Source organism: Rhinopithecus bieti, unplaced genomic scaffold (genome assembly GCF_001698545.2).
Source record: "Rhinopithecus bieti isolate Rb0 unplaced genomic scaffold, ASM169854v2 scaffold_48739, whole genome shotgun sequence".
In the NCBI taxonomy this organism is placed as follows: Eukaryota; Metazoa; Chordata; class Mammalia; order Primates; family Cercopithecidae; genus Rhinopithecus; species Rhinopithecus bieti.
In genome coordinates this window covers 1417993-1425388 of record NW_016820251.1, presented here as the reverse complement: position 1 = coordinate 1425388, position 7396 = coordinate 1417993, and the positions used below count along the sequence as shown (strand labels likewise).

The 7396-nt window shown below is 39.0% G+C and overlaps 1 protein-coding gene across 10 annotated transcripts in view; it reads left to right on the top strand.

The window, feature by feature from the left end:
• The window catches only part of SNCAIP (synuclein alpha interacting protein), a 153250-nt gene that overhangs the window by 9066 nt on the left and 136788 nt on the right, over positions 1–7396 (top strand). The window contains exon 1 of one of the 10 annotated variants that reach the window (XM_017859751.1): positions 389–448. The exons of the other annotated variants lie outside the window; for them this stretch is intronic. The gene's annotated coding sequence lies outside the window, so the exon portion shown is untranslated. Of the gene's footprint in view, positions 1–388; positions 449–7396 lie in introns of those variants that run through there. 10 annotated transcript variants of the gene reach the window in all.

The window sequence follows — 7396 nt, the reverse complement described above, 5'->3', positions numbered from 1 at the left end:
TATATATATATAGGGAAAAAATGTGTTTAAAGAGATAAGGGCTCCAGTACTATTGTTGAAATTAAGATCAATTTCTGACTTACAAATTCCAATCATCTTCCTGTGATACTGCTGCTGCCAGAAAATAAAAGCATCTTATGGAAGTTATACTGATGCATATAAAATGCAGGCCTCTTGAGGAGGCACAGAAAAGCTTGGTTTTGAGAGTCATCCACAGAGCTATTCCATAGGTAAATAAAAGGAGCTAAACACTTTGGAAGCCACAGAAGCTCAATACTTCCTAAACTGTTTTTAGTCTGAGAGCCTTAAGAGCATCATATGAAAGCTATGGATTCTTTCCTTGGAGAGGAAGGATATGCATGCATACCTCACTTTGTATTTAATTTTAGGGATTTCAAGGATCTATTGAATCTCATCTGTGGATTTCCCGGGACTCCATGGACTCCAGGTTAAAGATTTAAGTTTTAAGATTTTTAAGATTTTTCCTTCTGCTAATGCAGAAGGAAGATATTAGTCATTGTTGAGTGTTTACTGTGTTTGACATGTAACCATTTATTCAGTGCTTACCAGATGCCAGCCCTTTTTGAAAGGTACATTATAGCTAAACCATGCATTATGAGTCCAGTTTTAAGCTATGGAGGAGAACGAGGTTCAGAGAGGGAACTTAGAGTCTCCCAATGGGCAAGTACTGAGAATAGAATTAAACAAAGAACCCAGGTTTGTATCACCACCACTTCCTGCTGCTTCCACACTCATTCATGCAACCAAGTGAAGCATAAGACCTGTGCCAATGAAATTTGGATCCTCTGTTGGTCCTGACTTCCCTCAGCCTTCAGCTTCTCTTGTTGAAAGTAAGTTAAGTGGCTGCTTCTGCCACAAGAGTTTCCTGGAATGTGTGCAGTGCAAGAGCAGTCGAGGGCTAGGAAGATCTCAGCTAACTCTCCTCCTTCACCTGTGACAACATTTTTACAGTAGGACAGATAACATCATTAGAGTGACAGCACTACTGGTTTGATCATCTTTAGGTAAGTTTCTACCTCTTACTCATTTCTGAGTACAGTTTGCACACTTGGAAACTTTAACTTAACAGATGCTCAACAGCAAAAATGACTGCAAATTCTCCATGTGACCCCCCTTCCACAGATATTTATTGAGGCCTGTATTCTGGGCTCTGTCCTCCAAGTTGTGGTCACAGTAGTAAGCAGATAGATGTGGATCCTGAGCTCATGGTATTTATAGCTAACTTATATCTAGCTAGGAAGGGGGCTAATAAATAATTTAAATAAAGTGTGGTAAGTTTTATGAAAAGAAAGTATCAAGAATTTATTCTATTCAAGTTTCTTCATTGTTTTCAGCTTAAAATTCTGGTCACAAAACATTGTATACTTCTCTAGTCCTTTCTTCCCCAGGATGTTTAGAGTGCTTCAGGTTTCCAAAAACTTAGTTGACAGAGTCCGGGGGATATGCAGGCCAAGCAGTTAATCTCAGTCCCCCCTTTGCAGATGAGAAGGCAACAGTGACCAAATGACTTAACCACAGATGGGGTGAAGACAGGGGTAACTGGTTGGTCTGATCCCCAGTAGAGCATTGCTCACTATAAACCACAAGCTGCTTCTAATTTATTTGAGATGTTATTATCATGGCCTTTATGTTCTGGTCTCTCTTACTGCAATGAGTCCGGCAGGCAAGCACAACTCAGAAAGCAAATGTACCCTCTTTGTAGCCCCTAATGGGTCCTCCTGTTGTCTCTTTCTCATTCCGTGGGCACTTCCCCCTCTCACCCACTTGCCCTGAGGCCGCCTCCCCAGGTTTTCTCCCGAAGCATTGTGTTGTGACTGCACCAACCTGCACTGGCAGATAGAAATGTAATAGGATTCACGAATGGGAGCCATGCAGGCAATTTCACATTTTCTAGCAAGCACGCTTAAAAAAGTAAAAGGGAACAGGTGACATCAATTTTAATAATATATCTTACCCAATATAGTCACAACGGTAGCATTTCCACATGTAATCCATATAAAAAAACATTAACCAAGAACCTTGCATTCTTTTTTTTTCCCATATTACATCTTTGAAATTTGGTATATGTTTTTTACTTACCTCAATTCAGAGTAGCCACATTCCAATGTGGCCACAGGTGACTGGTGACCCCTGCAGTGGACTACAGGCTTGGACTTTGAGAAGACCCTGGGATGCCTAAGCAGACTTAGCAACCACCTCCTCAGCCTCCCTCAGCACTTAGCTCAGATCTTTATTGCTGCTCCAATAGAAGGTTCACAAGCTTGTTTTCTCAAACCTGGGCTCTTGAGGGAAGGGAATTTGTCTTTGTCATCTTTCTGTCCCTGGTGTAGAGTGCAGTGTTTAGAAGGCCCACCGTTGGCAGTGGGTACATAGTGAATCATTAATGAACAAAGGAGGGATAACTAACCCCAGGAGTTGAAGGGCTTGGTATATGGAGGCTCACCTGTCCAACCCCTGCACCCTGGCTCTATTCCCTCATTGCAGGGGTTCCTGTTTCAATCTCCCAGCTTTGTCCAGTGCTGCAGAACCACATTGGAGTCAGATTGAATGGACAGGAGGCGTCTCTAGTCACACATCTAGGCTTCTAACCTAGAATTGTATTGAGGCTGTATACACCTTGTTGAGTTTTTGTTTCACCTCTTTTAATATCAAATACTAGAAGAACTTATAAGCAATCTAGTATGTGAAATCATAAGTCTTATTTAACAGCATGAAAAAAGAAAAAAAAAACAGAACAGACCAAACACAAAAACAAAAACTTGTCCAGTGAACAAGCCTCCTATTGAGATTGCAAACAAGGCCAACTGACATATAGAACATTAAATATACAAGAGAAGAGTAGCCTGCATCAGGGAGCTGTTAGAGTCATCACGATGAACTTTCTGTTTCCAGTGGTTTTAGAGTCATCACTACTCCCTCTGAGAGAACTGGAGATTTATATCCTGAGTCAATTTGCCTTTGCACATACAGTGTTTAAATTTTGCAAGTGCTTCTAACCAACTAATGTGCATGTTAGCTTATCTACTTTACCCCCAAAGATAAGTGTCACTTAGAATAATTCATATAACCCAATCTAAAAGATTGGTACTTCCATAAACCATATTAACCACATATTCAAATAAATTCAAAGTTTGAAAATGGAGGAAAATATGTTGATCTGTTAAGTCATATAAACATTTTAAAAGGGATTTTATCTCAGAAAACAGCACGGTTACCTCAGGCCTACTTAAAGAGTACATTGGAATGGAAAGTTGAATAAGGTCTAACCTCAGTTTGACCATTGATTACCAGTTTCAACCTGGAGAGCTCATTGACCTGCTTTGAGTTTTTGTTTCTGAGTGCGTACAGGAAAAATAAATCCTGCTGTCACACACTATGTTTTAGGAGGATGAATGAAGTCTGGAAAATGTTTTAAACAATTCCTCAAAAAAGATATTTGGAACAGTTTGAGGGTGAGGTAGCTTGCTAATATTTCTGCAAAGTAAAATCTTAAAAATAATAGCATACATCCTATAGCAGATAACTAAACATTAGCCATGTTTAAGTAATTTGATGATCTTGTCTTTAGTAAGACAAGGACAGTTCAAGATAGAGTTTTGCATCTGTTGGCTACAGTTTTGGGAATGCTGCTTTCATTTGGGATTCTTAAAAAAGAATGCATGCCTCTTCGCAACTAAAATATATTTCTTCAAAGATGACGGCTCTGGTGTTCTGTGTTGGTGTAATTGAAAACCTATAAAAAGGCTGAGAGCTACTTTTGAATTGGCTCAGTGAACTTGGACTGGATTTGTCGAAGTGGTGAAAGGTTTAAAAGAATTTTCATAAATGAGGTCTCCAAGCTGTGTTTTAACCATAGAATTCCAATGAACTCCAAGGCCTGTGAACTCAGGCAACAGCGCCTCAGAGAAGAGCAGTCATATCAAGATGAAAAAAAGTGATTCATTTTCATTCCCCATGTTCTGCAGACGTAAGCACACTTAGCCACTGATAATCATAATTTAGCAGTACTGTTGTGCACTAAAAATACAATTTAAAAGTCTAATCTTTAATTAAGTTGAGTACTCACAGATTAACGTGGTTACAAATCTTGGTCACTGGATGTAGTACAGTGTTTACTCCTGTTGCTAGGAAATACAGCAGAGCTATTTGAAAGTTACAGATTGATTTGGTGAGAAGGATGTGAGCCTCTCCCAGTAACAGACTTGCTCATTGCTTCTCTCTTATGTAATGTATGTAAATGCATTTCATGCAGCGGAAGTCCTGTGCATTCAAAGCTTTTGTTGGCAATGGAAGCACAGGTGTGTGCACCTAAGTCAACGTTCAGAGGATATTTGAAAAAGTGATCTTACCTAGAACTCCTGGATAAAATAAGCATCACAAAGTGTGAGGATTTGAGTTTTACTGAAATGAAGTTTTCTATTTGTTAGAGTTACCAAGAAAATGGAGTGTTCTTTAAAATCTGATTGTCATGAGGCTAATTGATGGCTTTGCATTCCTGCCATTAGTGGGAAGCTGTCAAATTAGTATGGAAATTCGATCCAGGTTGATGGTTTTCCAAAATTATTAAAATGTGCATGTAGGAAACTAACTCTGCTTTACTTTTCTTTCTCCTCCCCCGCCAACCCCCTCCCTGCTTTGGCAAACCTTGTTATATGACACATCATACAATAGTTATTAAAAATGCAAAGATGATTCTTACACAGCATGAATACACAGCATGAAACGGAGTAGCTACATGCCAGTTCACTTGCCTTGTCCCTGAAAAAGATGAAAGGTTGCTATGTGCTATTTCAGTCAGGACCAGGCATGAAAGAGTGGCCTCCCCAAGCCCAAAAACAGGACTAAGAAAAAAGCCACAGGGAAAAATTTCTATTTGATCTATTTGAGGCAGGCCCTTGCACAAAGGGACTGGTATTTCAAAGCAGGGTCCTTCCTAAGAGATGGAAAAGTAGCAGAATACATAATTGTCTCAAGGAACAAAATCAGGAGTAGGATGACATGTGCTTATTGTGAAATTATATCCTACATCCAAGCTTAGAACAACCTGGATAGAATTAGGGCAGGGTCCTGCTAGGGACCAGATTCACAACTCTACTCCAGCATGTGTGCTCATGACCTCTCAGTAATTAACAAACTTTTACACGCCCTGTGGATGATTATCGACTCATTCCTGTAGAAAGCCAGTTGTTGATTTTGGTATGAATTATTTTCTCAATGTATATGAGTATCTATCACAGTGTCACAGTGTCTGGTATATACTGTATGATCAATATATGTCTGTGAAACAAATGAATCCTTCAACATGTCTAACAAGTAAATGTGTTCCTAATATAAGCTTTAAGGCTTATTCCATTGCAGCTAATAGAGGTTAGGGGCTTGTTTCACAGAAGATATCATGTTACCTGTTATTTACACTCAGAACATCCATCTGAGGCACAGTGCTGTCAAACAAGTAGGCAAAATGCCATGTGATGGAAGGTTTCACTGCTCAGCCACTAGTAGTAATAGCTGATGGAATTGTAAGATGTTTAAGACCTGCCTTTATAGAACATTTGATTCTAGAAGAGAATTTGGAGCTTTGACAATAATGAGATGGAAAAGTAAGATAAAACTGGCACATGGATTACAAGTTTCTTAAGGGTATTAATTCTAGTCATTCCCCCATCTCCCAAAACACCTGACACCATACAAATGACATGGGATCAGGGTGGTGGAAAGGAGGCAGAATAACATAATAACTGATTATGAGCATGGGCTTGAACCACAGAGCAAGGCCTGGCTCAGTGGCTATGTGTGATTTGAAACAGCTTATAGAACCCCTCAGTATTTTGATATGATTTCTTCCTTTTTTTATCAACAAATATCTATTGATTTTCTCATTTATTCAAGGCATGTTTGGGACACTTGGGATAAAATAAGAATAGTGGATATCAGATCCATTCTCCCTGTCTCCACCTGCTCTGTGTAATAAGATGGCTGGCCAGCCTTATGAAATCCAATCAGCAGGCTTCCTTGTTCTCTGGCTTCTGGTTGGATTTGGCCAATGGGATGGATCAGCAAACGATTAACAAACAGGTAGGGAGGGAGAGGTTTGGGTATTTTATTCCCTGGGCTCCCACTTACCAGATCACCTCTCCCTACTATAAAGCACATGTGCTTGCAGGCAGCTGTCTCCCTACGGCTGTTCTCTGGGTCCTGGTAACTGTGCCCTCCCCAAGCAACTTCAAGCTGATAACTGCTCCCTTTTAGTCTTACTAGCTCAGGGTACTACGTCATTGCTTGTAGTTTCTCTAAACCTTGGCCACAGCTTTGCAAATGCCCTTTTTACTAAACAACTCTCAAATTGCATTTGAGTATGCCATCTATTTTCTTTGGGGAAGCTGACTGACACAGTGATTACCAGTCTCAGAGGACACTGTAAGAATGGCATGATTTTTCAGGAATTTAGTATAACTATTAGCTCTTATTATGCATTCAACAAAGGATTATTGTCATCATTAGCTTTTTTTCCACAAAGTATTGTTTGCAATATTTTTGCATTCTTTAATTTTTTTAAGTGAGAAGGAATCTATTACCTTACAGATGTTAAATATGGGGGAAAATAAAGCAGAGATCAAGGGCTAAGGTCACACAGTGCTTCAGTGGCAGAACTAAAAAGTGAAGTGAGGGTTTCCTACTTTGTTTCTTTGCACAGCATACACGGTTACAACATGTCTGGAAGAGAAAGTTGCAATTTCAAAGTTAAGTAAATTAAAACATAACCTAATGGGGATAATTGGGTATGCTTAAACTAATAAACTCTATTTGTGACCACTAAATAATAATTGGAGTGAAATATTGATGACTCAGCATCTTCAACTTAATTACTGTAAGGGCTGGGGCTAAGCATTTTCACATTTACATCCTTCTGGTAGTTTTAAGATAGATGATCCTTAGGAATGAATTTCTTGTAGGCTCTTAAGAGTAGAACTGTTTATAAGCAACACTGAATAGGAGACCAGCATTCTAATGCTTGTGTAGTAGGTTTTTCTACTCATATACATTTGCCTGACTTCTGTCTTAGAGCTCTCATTCATAAGCCACATAAAGTAGGTCACTCTGTGATACTTAGAGTCATCTTATCTATAACTTATAGTATACTCATTAACCTGTTTTTCAAGAATGAAAACTAACAAATTCCCTAAAGAAGTAGTGGTCGACTTGAAAAATAAAACATACTACTACAACTTCTTTCCATTTGATAATAAATTTGTCAAAGTTATTGAAATTTCAAACCTCATGAGTGTATCTTTTACGGCCTTGGAAAAATTGTCCAAGTATTCTATTACGGAATAGAAAGAAAGGGAACTTCAGAAATGTCCCCTTATGTCTCCTT